Source organism: Diceros bicornis, chromosome 7 (assembly GCF_020826845.1).
Source record: "Diceros bicornis minor isolate mBicDic1 chromosome 7, mDicBic1.mat.cur, whole genome shotgun sequence".
NCBI lineage: Eukaryota > Metazoa > Chordata > Mammalia > Perissodactyla > Rhinocerotidae > Diceros > Diceros bicornis.
In genome coordinates this window covers 1,519,818-1,544,617 of record NC_080746.1, presented here as the reverse complement: position 1 = coordinate 1,544,617, position 24,800 = coordinate 1,519,818, and positions in this window count along the sequence as shown.

Genomic DNA, 24,800 nt, shown 5'->3' with positions numbered 1-24,800 from the left:
ACTTTCTTTTTTCTTTTACTTATTTTTTGTTAGGAAGACTATCCCTGAGCTAACATCCAATGCCAATCCTCCCCTTTTTTCTGAGGAACGTTGGCCCTGGGCTAACATCCGCATCCATCTTCCTCTACTTTATATGGGATGCCACCACAACATGGCTTGACAAGCAGTGCGTGGGTGCGTGCCCAGGATCCAAACCGGTGAACCCTCAGGCCGCCGAAGCGGAGCACACGCACTTAACTGCTGCGCCACCAGGCCGGCCCAAGACTTTCTTTTGTATCAGAAGTAAATAATTAGATTTTCTCTCTGTTTTCATCTCTCTTCTCTCTCCCTCCTCCTCTTCTCTGCTTGTCCTTGTACTTTAGCTTCCCTGCTCTCACACCCTCTCAATCTTCCTCCTCTCTATGCGCTCTCCCTCTTCAGCTTCTCATCTCTGGCTGTGTAACAGAGCTAGTCATGGTACTAGTATTTCTCTCTCATTCTACAGTTTATTGTTGGAGTCTCATGAGGAGAGTCGCTTGAGTTGGAAATACTTCAAGAGTAAGAAAAGGTTAGAAATAAAACTCAAGAGGTTGATTCTATCAAGACCTTCTGAGATTCTGCAGTATGGTAGATTCATTATTTTGTGAGATGATAACAGATTGTGTCTGAAGGGGCATAGAGAGTGATTTAGATCATGTCCATTACCTATCAACAAGCAGTATCTCAGGTAGCACCATCAAATGAAACAATGTAGCTGTGTTACTGGTAATTATCCAGTTTGCAGTTTCATCTTAGTCAGAAAGAACTTAACAGCCGACCTTAGATACTGTTGCTTATTTAACACCGTAGCCCATGACCTTTATTTATTAAGGTCATAATTTAACAGTTTAGTTAGATGAATTTTGATGATTATATATACCCATAAAATGACAGTAAAAACACTACACAGAATATTTTCATCAACCCAGAAAGTTTGTTTGTGCTCATTTATATAATCCTTCCCCCTCCCAACAAGAAACCACTCTTCTGAGTTTTATCACCATAGATTAGACTTGGTTGTTCAACTTCATATGAGTGGAATCAAACAGAATGTGCTCTTTGTGTCTGGCTTATTTCACTTAGAATAATATTTCTGGGATTCAGCCATGTGGTTCCATTTATCAGTAGGTTAATTTTTTATTGCTAAGCAGTATTCCATTATATGAGTATTTCATGGTTTGGTTATTCGTTCTTCAGTTGATGAATATTTGGGTTGTTTTCAGTTTTCAGCTGTCATGAATAAGGCTGCTGTAAAGATTCTTAAAATAATTCATTTTATAAACACATGTTTTAAACTTTCTTTGGTAAATAGCTAGGAGTGGAATTGTTTGGTCAGATGTGTACTTGCTTTTATAAAAAACAAACAAACAAACAAACTGTCAAAGAATTTGCCAAAGCAAATGTTTCCTTTTATTTCCCTCAGCTGTGTATGAGAGTTCTAGTTACTTTACATCCTTGACAATGTTTGATACTGTCAGAACTTTTTTTTTATTTTAGTGATTCTAATGGGTTGGAGATGTTATCTCATTGTGGTTTTGATTTGCATTACTCTGATAAATGATGATGTTAAGTACGATTTCATGTGCTTATTGGAATTCATATGTCTTCTTTTGTGAAGTGCCTGTTTGAATTGTTTGCCCATTATCAACTTTTTTTTTTATTGTGGTAACATTGGTTTATAACATTATATAAATTTCAGGTGTACATTATAATTTTATTTCTGTGTAGATTACATCATGTTCACCACCCAAAGACTACCTACCATCCATCACCACACACATGTGCCTAATCACCCCTTTCACTCTCCTTTCCCCTCTTCCCCTCTGGTAACCACCAATCTAATCTCTGTGTCTATGTGTTTGTTTGTTGTTGTTGTTGTTGTTTTTACCTTCTACTTATGAGTAAGATCATATGGTATTTGACCTTCTCCCTCTGACTTATTTCATTTAGCATAATACCCTTGAGGTCCATCCATGTTGTTGCAAATGGCAAAATTTCATCTTTTTTATAGCTGAGTAGTATTTCATTGTGTATATATACCACATCTTTATCCATTCATCCCTGGATTGGCACTTAGGTTGTTTCCAAGTCTTGGCTATTGTGAATAATGTTGCAATGAACATAAGGGTGCCAATGTCTTTACACATGTGTGTTTTTGTGTTATTTGTATAAATACCCTGCAGTGGAATAGCTGGATCATATGGTAGTTCTATTCTTAATTTTTTGAGGAATCTCCGTACTGTTTTCCACAGTGGCTGCACCAGTTTGCATTCGCACCAGCAGTGTATGAGAGTTTCCTTTTCTCCACATCCTCTCCAACACTTGTTATTTCTTGTTTTGTTTATTATAGCCATTGTGACAGGCATGAGGTGATATCTCATTGTAGTTTTGATTTGCATTTCCCTGATAGTTAATGATGTTGAACATCTTTTCATGTGACTGTTGGCCATCTGTACATCTTCTTTGGAAAAATGACTGTTAATATCCTCTGCCCATTTTTTAGTTGGGTTGTTTGCTTCTTTGTTGTTGAGTTTTATGAGTTCTTTATATATTTTGGATATTAACCTCTTATCAGATATATGATTTGCAAATATCTTCCACCAGTGTTAGGTTGTCTTTTCATTTTGTTGATGGTTTCCTTTGTTGTGCAGAAGATTTTTAGTTTGATGTAGTCCCATTATTTTACTTTTTCTACTATTTCCTTTGCCTGGTGAGACATGGTATTCAAAAAGATGCTGTATGACTGATTTTGAAGAGCGTACTGCCAGTGTTCTCTTCCAGAAGTTTTATGGTTTCAGGTCTTACATTCAAGTCTTTAATCCATTTTGAGTTAATTTTCGTGTATGGTGTAAGATAATGGTCTTTCATTTTCTTGCATGTGGCTGTCCAGTTTTCCCAATATCATTTATTGAAGAGATTTTTCTTTCTCCATTGTACGTTCTTGGCTCTCTTGTCAAAAATTAGTTATCCATAGATGCGTGGATTGATTTCTGGGCTCTCGATCTGTTCCATTGATCTGTGTGTCTTTTTTTGTGCCAGTACCATGCTATTTGGGTTACAATAGCTTTGTAGTATATTTTGAAATCAGGGAGTGTGATACCTCCAGCTTTATTCTTTTTCTCAGGATTCCTATGGCTGTTCGGGATCTTTTGTTGTTCCATATAAATTTTAGGATTCTTTATTTTATTTCTGTGAAAAATATTGTTGGGACTTTGATAGGGATTGCATTGAATCAGTAGATTGCTTTAGAAAGCGTGGACATTTTAATTATATTAATTATTCCAATCCATGAGCATGGAATATCTTTCCATTTCTTTGTGTTTTCTTCAATTTCTTTCATCAATGTGTTATCGTTTTCAGTGTACAGATCTTTCACTTCTTTGGTTAAATTCATTTAGGTATTTTATTCTTTTTGTCGTTACTGTAACAACAAATACAATTGGGATTGTATTCTTAATTTCTCTTTCTGCTAGTTCATTGTTAGTGTATAGAAATGTGAGTAATTTTTCTATGTTGATTTTGTATCCTGCAACTTTACTGTATTCATTTATTATCTCATAGTTTTTTTGGTGGATTCTTTAGGGTTTTCTATACGTAACATTATGTCATCTTCAAATAGTGACAATTTCACTTCTTCCTTTCCAATTTGGATCCCTTTTATTTCTTTTTTTTGCTTGAGTACTCTGGCTAGGATTTCCAGTACTATAATAGATGAGAGTAGCCGAAGTTGGCATCCTTGTCTGATTCCTGTTCTTAAAGGGATAGTTTTCAGTTTTTCAGCATTGAGTATGATATTAACTGTGGGTTTGTCATATGGGGCCTTTATTATGTCGAGGTACTTTCCTTTTATACCCATTTGTTCAGAGTTTTTATCACAAATGAATGTCGTATCTTGTTGAATGCTTTCTCTGCATCTGTTGAGTTGATCATGTGATTTTTATTCTTCATTTTATTAATGTGTTGTATCACATTGATTGATTTGTGGATCCCTGAATCCCTGGAGTAAATCCCACTTGATCATGGTGTATAATCTTTTAAATATATTGTTGTATTCAATTTGCTAGCATTTTGTTGAGGATTTTTGCATCTATGTTTATCAGCAATATTGACCTGTAATTTTCCTTTTTTGTGTTGACTTTGTCTGGTTTGGTATCAGAGTAGTGTTGGCCTCATAGAATGAGTGAAGAAGTTTCTCCTCCTCTTCAATTTTTTGGAAGAATTTGAGAAGGATAGGTATTAATTTTTCTTTGAATGTTTGGTAGAATTCATTGGGGAAGCTATCTGGTCCTGGAGTTTTGTCTTTTGGGAGGTTTTTGATCAGTGTTTCAATGTCCTTACTGCTGATTGGTCTATTCAAATTCTCTATTTCTTCTTGATTCAGTTTTGGATTGCCACAGAGTCAGTGACAAACACTCATTAATACAAAGAATCTATCAGTTTAACTCAACTCACTAGGTAAAATCTGTGGCACTCAGCCACACATATTCCCACCAGACATAACTAACCAAATCCTAAGGCTGAGGCTGACCTGTGTCTCCCCTTCATTCTATAATTGCTCCTGGTCTTGTGGTTTTTCCATTTAAGCTCAAAGATACGTCATTTAAGAAATGATATAATACAGTGAAACTGAAAGATTTCTGTCTCTTTCACACAATGACTAGGACTGTTTATGACCTCAGGTAAGTCATTTTACCTCTCTAAGCCTCAACTTTTTCCTCAATAAAATAAAGAGTTTTCCTCAATACATGGCTGTTAACTAGGAGTTTTCATCAGAATCACCATAGCATTTTGTAAAACACACAAGTGCCCTGGCCTCACCACCAGACACTCAGACATGGTGAGTCTGGAGTGATGAATAATTACAGAGGCTCTTAGGTGATTCCAATGCTCTGATGCTCATTAGAATTGAGCAAATGTTCTAGAGCAGAGGTTCTCAAACCTCACTGTGCATGCAAATCCCCTGGAGAACTTGTTAAAACACACATTGCTAGGCCTCACTCTTAGAGTTTCTGATTCATTAGATCTGGAGAGGGCTCAGGGAGTTTCCAGGTAGTGCTTAATGCTGCTGGTTTGAGGACCACACATCAAAAACTACTGCTCTAGATCAGAGCCTTTCAAGCTTGGTAGAATTTAGAATCATCCACTGAGCTTTAAAAAATCCTAATAACCACATCACACTCCAGATCAACTAGCCTATGCCCTCAGGAAGCAGGACCCAGGCATCAGTATTTTTCAAATCTCTGTAGGTGCATGTGAAGGACAGCCAATATAGATAACTGTTGGTTTGCCCTCTCAGCTACTAATTCTCTGATCCTTTGACAGCGTTGTAGACTGATAATAAGCCTCAGATAACAACCAGTAAGCATCAGAATCTCTCTGGTAGTAAGATCTGAGTTTCAGGAAAAAGTAGAGTATTCAGCCTTAGGTTCTATTCTTTAAGCTTCCAATGGACCAATTAAAAAATATTCCTCATGGGGTCCAAAGTTGTCTGAACTAGGGTTTGGAAACAAAGCATTAGCTAATAAGAAACAATTTCTATGCTTCCATTTATTGTGTGTGTACATATGTATTCCCTTGAACATCTGGACATCTCATGGGGAGAAAAGATGGGTAAATAAAAAGTAGTTTATATGTTATTGAATTTTGAAATATTAAACTACCATCATAAAGCTTTTCTATTTCACTCAAACTTCCAAAAATATCAATAGATGATATATTGTGGGATAAGAGTCTTCTTCATGAGTTACACTAATTATACACCATTGTTTCCAGTTGGCAGTTCTTACACAATATCCTGTGCTATTTTGAGCTGGTGTTTTTCCTAGTAGACACTGAGACAGATAGAATCAGAGAGGTTCAGCTGGAAGGTACCTAATAAATGACTTTTCCAGGGCAACAAAGGTGAAATTTTTCCTCAAAATATTAAGGAAAAATAAATAAGATTCAATGTCTCTGTTGTTTATATGATCTGGGATTTTAACATCCTATTCAATGGATAGAAATGTGCCTGGAATAGAAATTAATGTTATGAAAAAGAGGCAGCTTTGAAATTCAAGAGTTGATAATCATGAAGAGAGCATGAAGTGGGCAGAACAAGAATGAATTGAAGGGTCTAGCTCATCCCCCCGGGGGCTTGATGAATTGGCAGCTAAAGAGGTGTGGGGCCTCTTCCAGACATTTCTCTGCCTTTACAAGATCGACAGACAAACAAGCCAGTATACCTCCTCCACCATCTGGTGTCTGTTTGGTACAGTGTTTGTGGGAGGCTGGCAGTAACAAGCTGGCTCCTGCTGTCCCCTGGAAGGTGCTACACACTTCAAGGAGCAGATACCCAGGATGAGTTTTACTCCAGAACCCAAGCATACTCCACACTAGCCTGGTATCCTGAGTCCAGCCTCTTGGGGAACACCATGCAGTTAGAAGAGAAGAATGGAACACTGAAGAGGACAGTGCCTGTTTCTGAAGTGTCGGAGAGCATATAAAATGGATGTATTGGGATTTATGAGTGAATGTAGGAGATTTAAAATGTAAAGCCAGATTTCTTCCTAACCCTCACTATTCTCCAGGATATGACTTTCAAACTGCAACAAAATATTTCTAAAGAAAACAATCCAATTTTATCATTTAGCTAAATAAAACATAACTATGATGGTCAAATTATAAAGGAAATGAAAGTAGACTTTTGATTTTCACTCCAACGTGTAAAGGGCTTGGAAGTTGCCACTCCCATTGATACTGAACCTCTTAATCTCAAGTTCCTGTGCTGGATATGCAGTAAGCCAATCAGTGAGACACTGGTGCTTAGAGATGGAGAAAGCTTTATTTGAATTGGCCAAAATGAGAAGGTGGAATGATAGGTTCTTTCAAGTCTGCCTTAACAAAAGAATAAAGCAGGCATCTTTATAGAGCTAAGGGGCTTGGGAGGAGGAGTTTCAGAGAAACAAAGGGGAAATGCGTGTTTCTTTCACTCCAGACAAGCCCTTCGGCAATCAGACTTCTGGGCGTCAGCTGCAGCAGGGGGCTGGTTATCTGGTGATGGTAACTTCCTTGAAGGCGTTCTTTTTCTTCTGTAAAACAAGCTCATAAATCCTGTGACCGTTGAGTCACCCCTCAGGCTAAACAAGAAAACGGCAAATTAACAAGATTAACTTCTTTTCATCTATGTCTGTGTTGAGAACAAGGCTGAAGGGTTATCATGTTCTAATTGAATATTTACAGTTACCCTCAGGTGCCTGCTTCACCATCCTAAAAAGTAAAAAGTTGAACAAACTAAAAAAAAAAACCAAAAACTCCTTTCAGATTCACCTGAGAGTTAATATCACAGGCAAACCACTGCCTGGAAACTGAGAAGAGAGAAGGTACAGAGAATCACAGTTGACCAGAAGAAGCAGTCCAGGTGCAGAAGGCAGCTGGAAACGGTACCCGTAGGAGCACTAGAACTGCACTTCATGAACTGCTGCAAGCTCAGTGTGCACCAGCTCGAGAGCTAAAAGCTCTGAGAGAATTAGTCTTGGGGAAACCCACATTTTTTGTGAGTTTTATATGCAGGAGTCCTCCCTGGTTCTCACTGTGAAGACTGGAGGAAAATCTCCCTGTGCTTCAAGCAAGGGCAAAGGAAAAACAACTATTTTGAAATACACCCAGAGTATTCTGCTGTTTGTTCTATTTTCTGTAATGAAAGCCAAGCCTGCAAGGTAAAATACTTTACCAAAGCCTTGTCTGACCTGGGCAAGGGCCATTAGCTAACACCAGCCACATATAGCCTTCCTGTTTCACCTAAGGCAGGAAAAAAGCTGAGAAGCAACTATGAAAGTCATAGTCCAGGGGCACATGCCCATTAAGACTGAGACCTAATCATAAGATTATGGAACATTTCTGCTCCCCACACATCTTACTAGCACAGCAATATGATCCCTGCATAATAACAGAGGGTTATAGCTGAAAGAACTGCAATGATCAGACTCTGTTCCCTAGAATTTTCTAGGGAAATCCAAGACAGCAGGGAAGACAAGAATAAGGATGCTAGAAGAAACTGAAGCCTCAGACACCTATAGCTACAGCATGCAGTAAACAAGGCAGGACTCCTAGCCAGAAAAACATAAATTCTCACTCTAAGGCCTATTTATCTCCATGACTATTGCTCAATACATCATGTCTGGCTTTTAAAAAAATTACATGTATAAATTTAAAGATTTAATTAGCTTTATTCAGAAATTCATTAATTGGGCAGCATCTCATCTAGTAAATAGATAGGAGCTCCAAGGAGTTGTACAAAATGGAACGTTTTTATAGGCAGAAAGAGAGTGAGACAAAGAAGTCAAGAGAGTGGATAATTTCAGGCAAGATCACCATCCTTTAGGGGAAAACGGGGAGTCGGTTCAGGCAGATCACCTCGCTAGTGTTGATTAGGAAATTCAGATTGGTTTAAAATTCCACTCCTGGGAGAGGTTGAAACTGCAATTAGATGAGGTATTAAATCTTGGTGGGGCTGAGCATAAGTGACTCCATTTTGGGCCTGTTGTTTCTTTTTAACACATGGTAAATGCAAGAAAGAAACATAATCTGAGGAGATAAAGTAAACATCAGAACCAGCCTCAGATATGACAGAGATATTGGAATTATCAGACCAGGAATTTAACATAAATGTGATTAATATACCAAGGATGCTAATGGTAAAAGTGGACAGTATGCAAGAACAGATGAGGAATGTAGACAAAGAGATTGAAACTCTAAGGAAAAATCAAAAGGAAATGCTAGAAATCAAAAACCAGTAGATTGGACATGGTTCACATAAGAGTCAGTGAGCTTGAAGTTATATCAATAGAAAGTTCCCAAACTAAAATACAAGCAGAACAAAAGAATGAAATAAAATGAATAGAATACCCAAGAACAGTGGGACAATTACAAAAAATGTAATATACATGTAATGGAAATACCAGGAAAAGGAAGAAAAAAAAACACCAGAGGAAATATTTAAAATAATAATGGCTGAAATTTTTCCAAAATTAATTTCAGACACCACACCACACCCCAGATCCATATTCAGAAAGGTTAGAGAACACAAAACAGGATAAATGCTAAAAAATCCACATCTAAGTATGTCATATTCAAACTCCAGAAAATAAAAGACAAAGAAAAAAATCTTGAAAGAATTCAGGATAAGGGTTGGGGGAAAGGGCAACTTATCTATAGAGAAATAAGAATAAGAATTATGTCAGATTTCTCCATGCAAACAACCACACAAATAAGAGGAGAATGAAGCAAAATATTTAAATGTTGAAAGAAGAAAAACTCACCAACCTACAAATTTATATCCAGTAAAATTATCTTTCAAAAGTGAAGGAGAAACACTTCCTCAGACAAATCAAAACTGAAGGAATTTGTCACCCACAGACCTGCATTGAAAGAAATGTTAAAAGAAATTCTTCAGACAGAAGAAAAATGATATAGGTCAGAAATTTGGAAACTTATGAAGAAAATGAATGTCGAGGAAGACAAAAGAAGATAAAAAAGTCTTTTATTTTTCTTATTTTTAACTGATAAATAACTGTTCAAAATAATAATAGCAACAATGTATTGGTTGATTATAACTTATGAATAAGTGAAATAGACGACAGTATCATATAAGGAATAGGAGGAAGAAATGTCATAAGTACCCACTCTACCTATAAAGTGGTAATGTTATTTGAAAGTGGACTTAAATTAGTTGAAAATGTAAACCGCAAACTCAAAAAACACCACTAATATATGTAATATATATATATTTAAGAAGTATAATTGATATGCTAAGAGAGGAGAGACAATGGAATCATAAAATGCTCAGTTAAAATAAGAGAAGCCAGAAAAAGAGGGAAAGATAAAAAAAGAAACAAAGAAAAAGGGAAACAAGTAGAAAATGGTTACAATACACTAAATATTAATCCAACTATAGCAATAATCACTTTAAATGTGAATTATCTAACTGTAACAATTAAAAGACAGAGACGAACAGAGTGGATGTAAAAAGAAGATCAAACTATAGCTTATCGACAAGAAACCCAATTTCATTATTAAAACACAGATCAATTAAAAGTTAAAGAATGGAGAAAGATATACCAGGCTGACACAAATCAAAAGAAAACTGGAGTAGCTATATTAATTTCAGACAAAGCCAACTTTAGAACAAGAAAAAGTATCAGGGATAACGAGGGGCCTTGCATAATGTCACGGGTCAATTAAAGAAGACATAACAATCCTTAATGTGTATCTGCCTAGCAACAGAACGTTAAAATAAGTCAGGCAAAAATTTGTAGAACTGCAAGGAAGTAGAGACATATTCATTATTGTAGCTGGAGACTTCAAAATCCTTCTATCAGTAATTGACAGATCAAACAGGCAGACCATCAGTAAGGATGTAGTTGAACTGAACAGCACTATCAAAAAATGCATCTAATTGATATTTGTGGGCTACTTGATTCAACAACAGCAGAATACATATTCTTCATAAACTCATACAGAACATTCACAAAGATAGACGATAACTTGGCCATAAAACACACCTCAACATATTTAAAGAACAGAAATCATACAAAATATGTTGTGAGACCACAAGGGAATTAAAATAGAAATTAATAACAGAAAGATAACTGAAAAACTCCATAATATGTGGAATTAAACAGCATAGTTCAAAACAACACATGGGTCAAAGAAGATGTCTGAAGATAAATTTAAAAATAAGTTCAAAGGAACTGTATGAAAAAAATCAAAATTTGTAAGATGTAATAAAAGCAGTGCATAGAGGGAAATTTATAATATTGAATGAAGATATTAGAAAAAAAGAAAGATCTACAATCAATAATCTTAGCTTCCCCCTTTGGAACTTAGAAAAAGAAGAATAATATAAACTTAAAGCAAGCATAAGAAAATAAATAATAAAAGGTAGAGCAGAAATCACTAAAACTGAAAACAGGAAAATAATAGAGAAAATCAACAAAACCAAAAAATGGTTCTTTGAAAAATCGATAAAATTGATAAATCTTTAGCCAGGCTAACCCAGAAAAAAAGAGCAAGGACACAAATTACTAACATTAGCAATGAAAGAGAGCACATCACTGTTGGTGCCATGGACATTAAAAGGATAATAAAGGAATATTGTGAACAACTCTATGCCCACAAATTTAATATCCTAGAAAAAAATGGACCAATTCCTTGAAAAACACAATCTATCAAAATTCACAGAGAAAAAAATAGATAATTTGAATAGGGCTGTATCTATAAAAAATTGAATCAATAATTAATAACCTTCCAAAACAGAAAACATCAGCCCCAGATGGGTTCGCTGGTGAATTCTACCAAATATATAAGGAAAAAAATGTTCCCAATTCTCTACAATCTCTTCCACAAAATAGAAGTAGAGGGAATGACTCCTAATTCATTCCATGAGGCCAATGTTTCCCTAATACCAAAGTTGGACACAGTCCTTACCAGGAAGGAAAACTGCGAGCCAATATCTCTCATGCATATACACGCAAAAAGAGTCAACAAAGTATCAGCAAATTGAATCCAACAATGTATTACAAAATTATACTCCACAACCCAATAGGATTTATCCTGGGTATGTGAGGCTGGTTCAACATTTGAAAATCAATTAATGTGACCTGTCACATCAACCAGCTAAAGAGGAAAAATCACACAATCATACCAATAGATGCAGGAAAAGTATTTGACAAAATTCAACACTAATTCATGATAAAAAAACACTCAGAGAACTAGGAATGGAAAGGAAACTCCTCAATTTGATAAAGAACATTCTACAAAAACCTGCAGATAACATTATACCTAGTGGTGAGAAAGTAAATGCTGTATTCCTAGGATGAGAAACAAGGCAAAGATGTCCCCTCTCATCACTCTATTCAACATAGTACAGTATGTTCTACCTAATGCAATAAGAAAAGGAAAGAATATAAAAGGTGTACAGAATAGGAAAGAAGAAATAAAATTGTGTTTGTTTACAGATGACATGATTGTATACATAGAAAATCCCAAGGAATTGATAAAAACGAAAATATGAACAAACTCCTGGAACTAACAAGTGATTATAGCAAGGTTGCAGGATGCAAGTTTAATATACATAAGGTTTCCTCTATGCCAGAAATGAACCACTGGAATTTGAATTAAACACACAATAACATTTACATTAGCACCCCCTGAAATTAAGTACATATGAATAAATCTAACAAAATATGTAATATCTATATAAGGAAAACTATGAAGATTTGATGGAAGAAATCAAAGAAGATCCAAATAAATGGAGACAGATTCCATGTCCATGGGTAGGGAGACTTAATATTGTTATGATGACAGTTCTTCCACTTTTGATTTATAGATTCACCACAATCCCAATCAAAACTCAGCCACCAATTTTGTGGGTTTTGACAAACTGATTCTAAAGTTTATGTGGAAAGTCAAAAGGTCCAGAATAGCCAACACTATATTGAAGAAGAACAAAATTGGAGGACTCACGCTACCTTACTTCAAGAGTTACAACAAAGCTCAATATAGTGTGCTATTGGTGAAAGAAGACAGACTGATGGAGCAGAACAGACAGCCCAGAAACAGACTCACACAAATATAGTCAACTGAGCTTTGATGAAAAAGCAAAGACAATTCAATGGAGAAAGGATAGTCTTTTCAACAAATGGTGCTGGAACAAACGGATATCTGCAAGCAAAAACATAAATTAGACACTGACCTTTGATAAAAATTAACTCAAAATTGATCATAGACCTAAATGTAAAACACAAAACTGTAAGATTCCTGGAAGATAACATAAGAGAAAATCTTGGGTTTGGCAATGACTTTTTAGATAGAACACCTAGAGCACAATCCATAAAAGAATAAATTGACAAGTTGGACTTCATTAAAATTACAAACTTCTGCTCTGTGAAAGATACTTTTAAGAAAATGAGAAGATAAGCCAGAGATTGTGAAAAAATCTTTGAAAAATTCATAACTGATAAAATAACTTATAAAACTGATAAAAATGAAATTCAAAATATATAAAAAACACTTCAAACTTAATAATAAGAAAACAAACAATCCAACTAAAAAATGGGAAATAAACCTCATCATAGAAGATATACAGATGGCAAACAAGGATATGAAAAGATGTTCAATATCATTTGTCACTAGGGAATCACAATTTAAAACAATAATGAGACAGCACTACAAACCTACTAGAATGGCTAAATAAAAAAAAAAGTGACAACACGAAATGCTGGTGAAGATGTGTAGCAACAGGAACTCTCCTTCATTTCTGGTGGAAAAACAAAATGATACAGTCACTTTGGAAGATAGTTTGGCAGTTTCTTACAAAGGTAAACATAGTTTTAGCACACAATACAGCAATATCACGGTCAGTTATTGCCTCCAAATGAGTTGAAAACACGTCCACAAAAAAACCTGCACATGAATATTTATAGCAGATTCATTCATAATTGCCAAAATTAGAAGCATCCAGAATGTCCTTCAATAGGTGAATGGATAGACACACTGCTGTACATTCATATTATAGAGTATTATTCAGCAACAATAATAATAAACACAAGGAAGGATATTAAATGCATAATTCTTAGTGAAAGAAACTAGTCTGAAAAAGCTACTTACAGTAAAATTCCAACTGTACGACATTCTAGAGAAATCAAAACTATGGAGACAGGTTTTAGATAAGTGTTTTCCAGTGGTTTGGGAGTAAGGGGAGGTGTATTACAGGGGAATTTTAGGGCAGTGAAACTATTTGTACGAAAACTGTAATTGGTGGATACATGGTGTAATGCATTTGTCAAAACTCATACAATGTAAAATGCAAACCATTCATCCTAATGTAAACTATGGACATTAGTTAATAATAATGTATCCATAATTGTTGCTCAGCTGTAGCATATGTACCACACTAATGCAAGATGTTAACAATAGGGAAAACTGTGATGGGGAAGGAGGGACTATATGGGAACTCTACTTTCTGCTCAATTTTCTGTAAACCTAAAACTGCTCTAAAAAATAAAGTCTATTAATTAAAAAAAGTTTATCCCAAAGGCACAATTGTAATTTTTTTTTGCATTAAATGCCTTTCTTTTTGTTTCATTTTATCTTCTCTGTTGAAGAAGGGTATGAAAGAGCTGAACGTATGCATATGCCAACAATTGGGCCTACAAAGGGATGTCCACAATTGAGATAAGGAGAAGAGAAATTGCTTGGGAGGAGAGCGAGGGAGGAGCTCACTGGGATTGCTGTTTATGCAAGCAGAGACTTAGAATTAGATATGCCGTTGTTAGGATTTCTCCCTCCAGTATTCTAAAGGAGTAGACCTGTTTATAGTCGTTTGTGCACCTGCTTTTTCTTTATGTTGAGGCCAGCTGTGGTTCCTGCTGATGACAAGTCGGGCAGTCAACAGTAGCCATTTGGCCTCTGCATATATCCTCCATCCCTGCAAGCAAGGCTTTGTTCTTCTTGGGCCTGGTCTTGGAAGAGCCTTGGCTTGCTTGGGGACACCTCTGAGTGATAACAGTTTTCTGTTATTCTGGAAATGGCCTGAGAGCTGTGGAGGGAGACAGATCGGGAGGGCGCCGAGGGGGAGAATAACAACACTGTCTTGTGATTCCCATCACCTAGTTTTCATTACCCACTATGTTTTGTTTTATTTCCTTTTGTTTTCTCTAGGCCATTAGTAAAGTATTGTCTAAATGTTCTAGCCAGATTTCAGGGGTCTAAATTAGGGTAAGACCATTAAATAGGGTGAAGCATCCCCTAAAGCCAGAATAGTGCCAGAAGCAACAATTAGTGAGAAATCCTCAGATGATATAAATCACAGAAGAGGAGAGGAGGCCTGTGAGGTCCATGGAGAGACTCTCCCTCCATAGCTGACCTTGGGGAAGAGAGTCTCTCATCCTTGAGGAGGAGGGAGGGATACAGAGGCTGGAAACTAGGCAGGCCTGATGCCCCAACTGAAGTGAAAGACTGTGGTGCTAGAGTAGAGGTGGCTGTATTAGGGCTACCTTGGCAACCTTTCCCTGTAACCTATGTATTCTAATGTCCTTCAGGACAAGCTGTTCTGGGCAAGGAAAAGTCAAGAATCTCTGTCCTTTTTCCTTTTTCTAAGGAATTCCTTTTCCGAAGATAAAGCCAAGAATCTGTTGCCCACCATCCCTCCTAACCAAGAGACTGCCTGGCTCTGGAATCAAACTTCTCAGACCCTCCTTTGGAGCTGATGTTGACATTAAGAATTTTAACCCCTTACTAAGGGCAAAAATCCCCATATTAACTTAAATAAACAAGCACTAGATAGAGTATGCATTTTTCTTGGAGAGTTGCCAGCATTCATTTTCCCTCCTCAGTTTTGCAAAATATAGTGATAAAACACTTGGGATTGCATGGCAAAAGAAACTTCTAGGCACACTTATTATATAATAATAAATCTTTTGCATCCCATTAAGTATTCTGTAGCAAGGCAGTTTTAATAAAACCAGAAATGCAGTCTGGATATTTGAGTGGAGGGAGAAAAATTAATAAGATGGGCTGGAGAAGGAGTCAAGGGCTGAATTAATTAGGCTGGGGAATTTAAACCACATTCTGGAACCCTATAGTTTTACAGAATAAATTTATCTTGTGAACAATTTTAATACAAAAACTATAATCACTACTAGAACTTGATTGGCATTGTATTGATTTCATAGCTCAATTGGTCTTTAATTTCTCAACAATGTTTTGTAGTTTTTAGTGTACAGACTTTATACACATTTTATTAAATTTTATCTATGATTTTAGTGATTCTGGATGCTGTTCTAAAGGGTATTTTTTAAATATAAATTTCCATAATTTAAATATAAATTTAATTTTAATATAAATTTAATATGTTATTTGCTAGGTTTTGCTTAAGATTTGGTGGCTTTAAATTAAGTTTATGATTAATATATCATTAAGTTTATTTCATGCCTTTTTGAAAAAACCCTGTTCTAAAGTGCACTGGTTCAAAGGCAATGCTGATGTCCACTGGAACCCCTCCCTTGGTTTAGTCCTGCTCAAATGTAGAAGCTGTTCTCAGCTTCACATCTCCAGCAGGTGTCCATGGGTCACCTTTTGACTCACCTGAATCACACCTTGTCAACTGGCATCATCCTGGGGTGCTGGGGATATAAGATTCCCTCTTTCTTCAGATACTGTGCCCCAAGCCCTCCAAGGTTCCTCCTCAACTCTATCCCTCAATCTATCCCATGCGCTTCACTGCTGGCACCTCCCAGCCTGGCCTTCCCTCTCAGGTCATTTTTTTTTTTTTCTCCTAGGGGAGGTACTGGAAATTGGCATATACCCTCGTTTCCTTTCTTTTCTATCTCTCCAGCTTCAAACTCTTCTTTTATTCTATTACTGACAACTCTCTCTTCTTTCCTCAAAAAATCCTTGATGGCTCATTGGAAAATATCTCTCTTGTCCTTCAACTCTGGAGTCAAAGCATTAGCAGTAAACCAGCACAGTACTTCCTCAGCAAAAAAGAAAAGAGCATGGCACTTTTAGTCTATCCTGGGGATGGTTGAACTTCTTGGAAAATGGAACTAATGATTTCTGTAGAGAAAAGGTCAAGTTCATATTGCTAAAAATCATGCTCCAGCACACATAAAAATAAACATTTGCATAGGCCTTTTGTTGTTTTAGATGGCAGCAGAGAACAAAGCCTGATATCTTTGGAGACAGAAAACCTGAGTTTGGATTCTACCAGTTTCCAACATGTGTCTTTGGGCAAGTCACCTTGCCACTCTGAACCTTAGACTTTTCTTTTGTAAATAGGAAAATAATGTTCCACCTGCACATCTACATCTGTTAATCTACATCTGTTGTATACTTCTGATAGCAGAACTCATCCCTGGGATCCCTATTAAGGCAGGATACACATCCCTGGTCCTTGTTATTATAACACTGTTACCTACTCCAGTTTTCAAAAAGATGTCCATTATAAAATTAAATAAGAAGAATATTAAATAATATTTACCAGACACCTGTGATTTGCTGGGCTGTTTATATATATATATATATATATAATCTATAATCTTTAATCTTTGGTGGTTTGTGGTAGACATGGGCACACACTGCCCAGATCTCTCATCAGGAACAATTACTTTCTAGCTATGGACATTGAGGTCAGTAGACAACCTCCAGCTTTCAACTCCTTCAAGGTCTGCCTCGGCAGAAAGCCATCTGGCTCCAGGTCATATCCTTTGCCAGGGCCGTCCACGTCCAGTGACCAAACAACATGGAGGTATAGGTAAAGGTCCAATAATTTTGGAACAACGTAAGACACTGATCAGCAATGTTCCTTCCAGCTCCGAGCTGGGTGGTCCAAGATTCTGATGAACTGTATCACAGTTCAGCTTCTTCTACTGCCCAATCCTGCTCCCTCTTCTCTCCTTTCACAGGTTCTAATGCCTGATAAAGATCCAAACCTGTCTCCAAGCCTGTCTCAGATTCTGCTATTAGAGCACTTAAATAATGACAGTTGGTACTTGGAGTGTTTTGAGAAGACAGGCAATGGGACTTTGGAATTGGATCACACACTGCCCTGGGGGCAATAAGGACACCATCACTGGTGGTAGGTGGGTCACAATTGGCCCCCGGCACCAGGTGGTGGTCCTGCTGTTAAATTTTTCACAGTTGGTAAAATCTAGGTGGTGTACCTGTGAATGAGTATCTTGTTTCAGGTGTGGAACAAATGGAGAAAATAGTAGTTCTTGCATAAAGAGATCTTATGCCATTTCTATGTGCCACTGTTGCACGGGGGAGAGATTATTAACAGCTGGGGGTAACAGACAATGAAAAACCAGGAGTGAATGCCAGAGGACCTCTTTGACTGCAAATAGAAAAGCTGTCATCTCCTGCAAAGTGACCCACAGTTCATCAAGGTGCACTGCTGATAGGAACATTAGCATCATTGAAATTGCAGTGGTAGTTCTCCTCTGTAAAAACATAGTTTTCTAATACAACTGAGATAACATGACGCCAAAATGATAGAGGCCAGGTGACCAGAAGCCAGGGTATTGATTGCAATTACAATGACTGGCAAAGTGAGAGCAGCAGCCAAGGGGACCTGATCCATAGAGTTGTGGAGATCACTGATAGAGCCTAGCAGCCCTTGGGGTCAAGTAGATGGGCAGCTAACAAGGGTAATACTCAACCCATACTAGCAGACAAGGGTAATACTCGACTTATATTAGTGGAGTAAGTCAAGGGTGGATAATCGGGAAGATGGTTGCCTCAATAAAATATTATGATCTTTTCCCCAGTTTCCTGACATGAACCAGTTTTCAGACTTGAACCCATTGACTAAAGAGATGTTTTGTTTCCCAGAAGGAAGGGCCTTGAAACACTGAAAAACACTGACTACTCCAGTCCTTCCCCAAACGGACATATATCCATTTACCTAGGTAACTGTGCACTGAAGGAAATGGACCCAAGCACTTTGAGGACTGTTGGACATAGAAACTAGTTGTGATTGATACCAGGAGAATTGAAACATAATAATGGACCCCTTTTAGAGTGATAATATATTGGGGCCAGGTAATAATGGAGTCCTGGTCAAGATCCGGCTTAGAGTGGGTCTACTGGACCTGCAAACCCATGTGGTGGCCGTTTCTCTAAGCCTCAAATGTACAACTGGCATGGACATACTTGGCATTAGTGCAATCTCCACATTGGATCCTTGTTTTGTACAGTAAGAACCATTGTACTGAGGAGCTGAGTGGAAACCTCTGAAACTCTTCTCTTCTTGGGAAGACAGCGAAAAAAAAAAAATCAATGTCACATCCTGGTGGGGGGATGGCAGAGATTAGCGTCACTCTTAATGATCTAAAGGATGCAGGGTGGTTAGCTTTATAATATTTCCACATAATTCTCCAGTACTTGTTAGAAACAAGATGGATCCAGAAGCATGACTGTTATTATCACAAACTCAAACAGTAATTGTCTCATTTACAGCCTCTGGGTCAGATGTGCTATGCCTGCTAGTCCACATGAATGTGGACTCAGGTACATGGTATGTCATCACTGATTTGACGAATGCTTTTTTTGTTTCAGGTTTTTTCTATTTCCAAAAGAAAAGAGGATCAGAAACAGTTCATATTCACATGAATGGATAACAATACATTTATAGTTTTCCCTCAGAGCTATGTTAACTCTCCTGTCTTTTGTCAAAATGTAATCCAAGAATATCTGGACCATCTGGGCATCCTCCAGAACATCCTATTGATCTATTACATTAATGTGATATTATATCCATTCAGCCACATGGGAAAGAAGTGGCTAACACACTAGATGCTTGGTAAGACACACACACTTCAGAGAGTTGGATATAAATACTGCAAAAATTCAGGGGTCTTCCATATACATAAAATTCAGGGGTCCTATGGCCATCCCCTCCATGTAAATACACATTATCAAATCTTGCACCTAGTGTCACCAAGAAGGAAGCATAACACCTGATGGGCCTCTCTGGGTTCAGAAAGTAGTGTTATTTAACTCGTAGAGATACTGCTCTGGCTCACACACCAGATGTAAAAAGGAATGCTAGCTTTCAGTGGGGCCCAGAGCAAGAAAGCCTTCTGCAGTAGGTTCATGTTGTAGTTGAAGCAGCCCTGGTCTTTGGGCATATGATTCAACAAAACCTATGATGTTGGAGGCATGGGAGTGGAAAAGCTGCTATACACCGTGCCATTTATGGTGAATCACACATTTTGAAAATGGACTTCTGGCATACTGCTTGGCCCTAGAAGAGATAGAGGACCTGAGCCCATAGCCAAATGATCACGCATATGACCATGCAAGTGACCATGCATCCAGAACGGCCAATAAGAGTTGGGTACCATCAAATATACTATGTTGTAAGACTGAGCAGGCCTGGCATCAAGCCATTGTAAGATAGAAGTAGAACATTCAGAATTAAGCAGGAACAGAACCATAGAATATAAACAAGCTGTCTAACAGGTAGCCCAGACCTCTGTGGGAGCAACTACTATCGCTTCAGTGCTCCTCCCTCAGGTCATTCTTCTGGCTGTGTGATGGAATCCTGTATAAATAGGTGAAGAAGTACAAGCTTTTGGTTTACAAATGAGTTGGCTTGGTATATGATTGTATGCTAAAAATGGATGGCAGCTGCCTGATAGCTTCACTTAAGGGTGGCCTTGGAAGAAATGACAATGAAAAGAGCTTCAGGTGACGGTCCTGGTGATTCACTTCGTGTGGAAAGAAAAGTGGCCTGATATATGTGTGTGTGTGTATATATATATATACACACACACACACATTATACGTAGATACTTGTGAGCAATGACAAATGACCTATCCTGATGATCTGGGACCTAGAAAGAAATATTTTGGAAGGTCAGGGACAAGAAAATCTGGAGTAGAGGTGATAGAGGCATATGAATACACATAGTGGAGTGTACAAGAAGTGTCAAGATTTTTCCATAATATATTAAGGCTTACTAGACAGCAGCTGCCATGGAAGAGACACTAAACCAGCAACTAGACAGATGACTTAGCCAGTTGATGTCAGCCAGCCTCTGTGATCAGCTACTCAATGGCAATGGGCACATAAACAAAAGGGCCACAGTGGCAGAAATGGAGGCTATGCAAGGGTCCAGCTACACGGACTCCACTTACTGAAGTTGATCTAGCTACTGTCGTTGTTGGATGTCCTCATGGCCTGTAACAGAAACCAATGGTGCACCCCCAATGTGGCAACATTCCTTGAGGAAATCAACCACCATTTGTTGGCAAATTGACTGCATTGATCCCTTTCACTTTAGATGGGTGTTTCCAATCACCCTAGAGGGACCACCCCAAAGCTTATTCCTACAATAATCCCTCATCTGGGAATTTACCAGATGGCTGCACTAATGACATGGGCAACATCAAGCATAAGAGATCAAAGTTTACTAATACTTGTGACAATGGAGACTCCCAGATCAGAAGAGGCTTCACCAGCCAAGGTTGGTGGTGGCAGAATAATTGGAGAAGTAGCAGGGTTGTGGAAATAAAAGTATCTATGTGTTAAGTAGGGAGAGGCTATGTTTCCTATGAGTCCTTATGCAGTTGGTTGAATTTGAATTCTAATGGGTCCTCACAGGTGCCACCAAAAAGGAACTTGTTTTTCTAAATTTATCACAACATGCCATAAGGACCACTTATCAACTTAATGCATCAGATATTTGGGGTTTCAGTTAAGGAGGGAGGGAACTGGGGAGAGACAAGTGGGAGGACCTTGCTGAGGCATCCCTGAGTTAAAGAGGACTTATGTCAAGCTGTTGTCACCCAGATATCAAACTTATGGTTCCTTCTCATGATAAAGGGCAGTTGTTTGTTCTCACAGGAACAGACAATATTCCAAATATGAGATCACATTTCCTGCCAGCAGGGTAACACCATTGTCTGAGGACTCGTGAAGGTTTTGGTCCATAGGTAGGAGGCCTCACATAATATCATGTCAGGTTAGGGGGACCCCTTTACAGCAGAAGGCCCCCTGATTGTATCACACACCACATCACTCAGAAACTGCTAGCTTGAGAGACCGCCAAAACAGCCTTCTAAAGGCATATCTGAAGTGATAGCTTAGAGCCAATGCTGTAATGACCAGATTCTACCCTCCAGGTTGCACCATATGCATTGAATCAAAGACCTTTATACGGCACTATGTTCCCATGATCAAGAAAACATACGTATGGGAACAATGGGTAGGACCACTTACTCTCATTTCCAATGACCCACTGGAGGATTTTGTACCTTCCTTTCCCACTGGGCTTTCTAGGTTTGGAGGTCCTGGTCTCCAAAAAGGGCATGTTTTCTCCAGGGACTCCCACTGAATTATGAGCTACAGCTGCTTCCTGGGCATACTGGGCTCCTGTGTCCAGGGACCAGCAGTCAAGAAAGGAGTCACTGTGCCAGCAGGGGTAATGGGCCCTGATCATTAGGAGGAGGAAAGTCCAACATGTGGACAGGGAGAAACACTTTTGTATATCTGGTGATCAACTTGGGTGCCTCTTGGTAATCTCTTGCCAGTTGTGACTATTGATGGATATGGAAGACAGCCTTGATCTGAGAAGGGAAGGCTAGGAAGGGGGTGAGGTCCTTTGAAAGGGGCTTTGGGGTTCTAGCTAACCCCAGGAGCCTTTCTCGTTTTTATTTTGGTGAGGGAGATTGGCCCTGAGCTTCTTTTTGCTTGAGGAAGACTGTCTCTGAGCTGACATCTGTGCCAATCCTCCTCTATTTTTTGTGTGTGGGATGCCACCACAGCATGGCTTGAAGAGTAGTACGCAGGTCTGTCCCAGGGGTCCAAATCTGCGAACCCCGTGCCGCTGAAGTGGAGCACGTGAACCCAACCACTACACCACTGGGCCTGCCCCTAGCCTTTCTCCTTTAGGTTTCCCGTGGGAAGAGAAGCCCATCACACTTCTGGAGGAGCCGTTCCCCACACATATGGGAATGGGTCTGAACAGTGCAAGGGTGTGGACTGTGGCAGAAAGGAAGATGAGCTGCCCAAATCCTCTTTCAGTAAATGCTTGCTGTTTAATGTTAAAAATGATTCAAGACAGCAATTTAGGTGATACAAACAAACTTCATTTAACATTTCATGAAGCAGGAAGTCTCTGTTCCCAAGGGGCCAGAGAACTGCAAAATGGGGCTGAAGGCAGGAAGCTTTTATAGAATAAAGAATAAGGAAGAAGGAAGTAAGCATAGAGTCTAGGGTTGGCTTATTGTTTGGGGACTGGCTGTCTAGATACATTGTGTTTCTGGTTGGGCGGAGCATTTACAGGGACACAGAAGTTATCTCAGTTTCAGTTTGCTGATGTGGCACCCCGAGCAGGAGCAGCTCCATCTTGGGCCTAGACATTTATTTCAACAGTAGGTTGGAGAGTGCAGACGGCAGATACTTTCTTGGCTACTGCAAGGTCACCCCATCTCACTTGAGGTCATGCTTTTCCCAGGGGAGCCCACACCTGATGACAGTGCATGGAGGCATTATAGGGAAAACTGACTCACTCCTCTACTCACTCAAGAGCCTCTTCAAGAGGCCTTGTGGGCTCCAAGGTGGAGGCCTGGGCTGGGGAGAAGGTCCTGCACCAACCAGACAGCAGGTGCTGGTGGGACACTGACCCCGAGCCAAGATCACACATGGAGGGGCTGGCCTGGTGGCGCAAGCGCTAAGTGTGCGCTTTACTGCGGCAGCCCAGGGTTAGCTGGTTCAGATCCCAGGTGCGCACTGATGCACCACTTGGCAAGCCATGCTCTGGCGACGTCCCATATAAAGTGGAGGAAGATGGGCATGGATGTTAGCCCAGGGCCAGTCTTCCTCAGCAAAAAGAGAAGGATTGGCAGATGTTAGCTTTGGGCCGATCTTCCTCACAAAAAAAAAAAAAAGATCACATGTGGAAAGGGGAGGCAGCAGGGGGTGGTGGGAAAGCTCAGGCTTGATTTTAATTATGGTGCCAACACTTGCAAGGTTTCTAATATTGCGCATGCCAGAATAAATCAGCATAAGTGGACAATTGAACTAGACGTGCTACCATTCACAAAAATTCTTCATTACATGATGCTAAGAAAAATGTGTATTCAGTGACCCTAGTTGAAGAGAAGCTAGTCTTCTACCATTCATGCAGGGGTTTTTCCTCTGAGGTAGTGGTTCATAAATCATGAATTGGGGCAGGGAGCCCAGGCTAGACACAGGCAGGGAACACAGATTCTTCCTCGGGGCCCACAGAATTCCATTCTAAGACAGTTCCCTTCCATTTTCTAGAATGTCTCTTAGTTTGCCCAAACCTGCTCTTTGTGTAAATAAAGTGATTTTTAAATGTGTGGGTTTTTTCTTAATCACCTAAAGATTTTTAAGAGAAATGCTTGTGATTGTTTCCAACAAGACTGGCAGAATTTAGAAAAAAACCTTTTAATAGCTCTTACTCTTTTAATAGCTTTAAATGAAACCATTTTCAATTTTTTGCTTCTTTTTTACTTCAAATATTTTTGTGAGATAAAACTGATGAATAGTAACAGTAATGTGATGATATTGACATGAAATTATAATAATCATAATATTTATTGTTTATAATATATTAATATAATGTATAATAATTAATGCCAGCCCTGGTGGTCTAGTGGTTAAGATTTGGTGCTCTCACTGCCACAGCCTGGGTTCCTTTTCCTGTCAGGGAACCACACCACCTTTCTGTCGGCTGTCACACTGTAGTGGCTGTGATGCTGAAAGCTCTGCCACTGGGATTTCAAACACCAGCAGGGTCACCCATGGTGGACAGGTTTCAGGGGAGCTTCCAGACTAGACAGACTAGGAAGAAGGACCTAGCCACCCACTTCTGAAAAAATGGGCCATGACTACTCCATGAATAGCAGCAGAGTGTTGTGTGATACAGCGCTGGAAGGTGAGAGGATGGTGCACAGGACCGGACTGGGTTCTGCTCTGCTATACACAGGGTCGCTAGGAGTTGGAATCTACTCAAGGGTACTAACAACTATACTAATTAGTACAGTGATACAATAATGATAATAAACAAATGTTTACTAAACAAATTTTGAAAAAGTTGCCATGGCATCTTGACTGATACAGTGAATGAATAGTATAGGCAATTAACCAGGTAATTGATCTAAAATATCCAGATAATTTGAGGCAGAGTTTTAAGCACTGAGTTCATAGGTAGTTGCCCCAGATCTCTGCTTCCTTTGGTTGATAAGGACCAAAACGCACTGTGTTCTTGGGT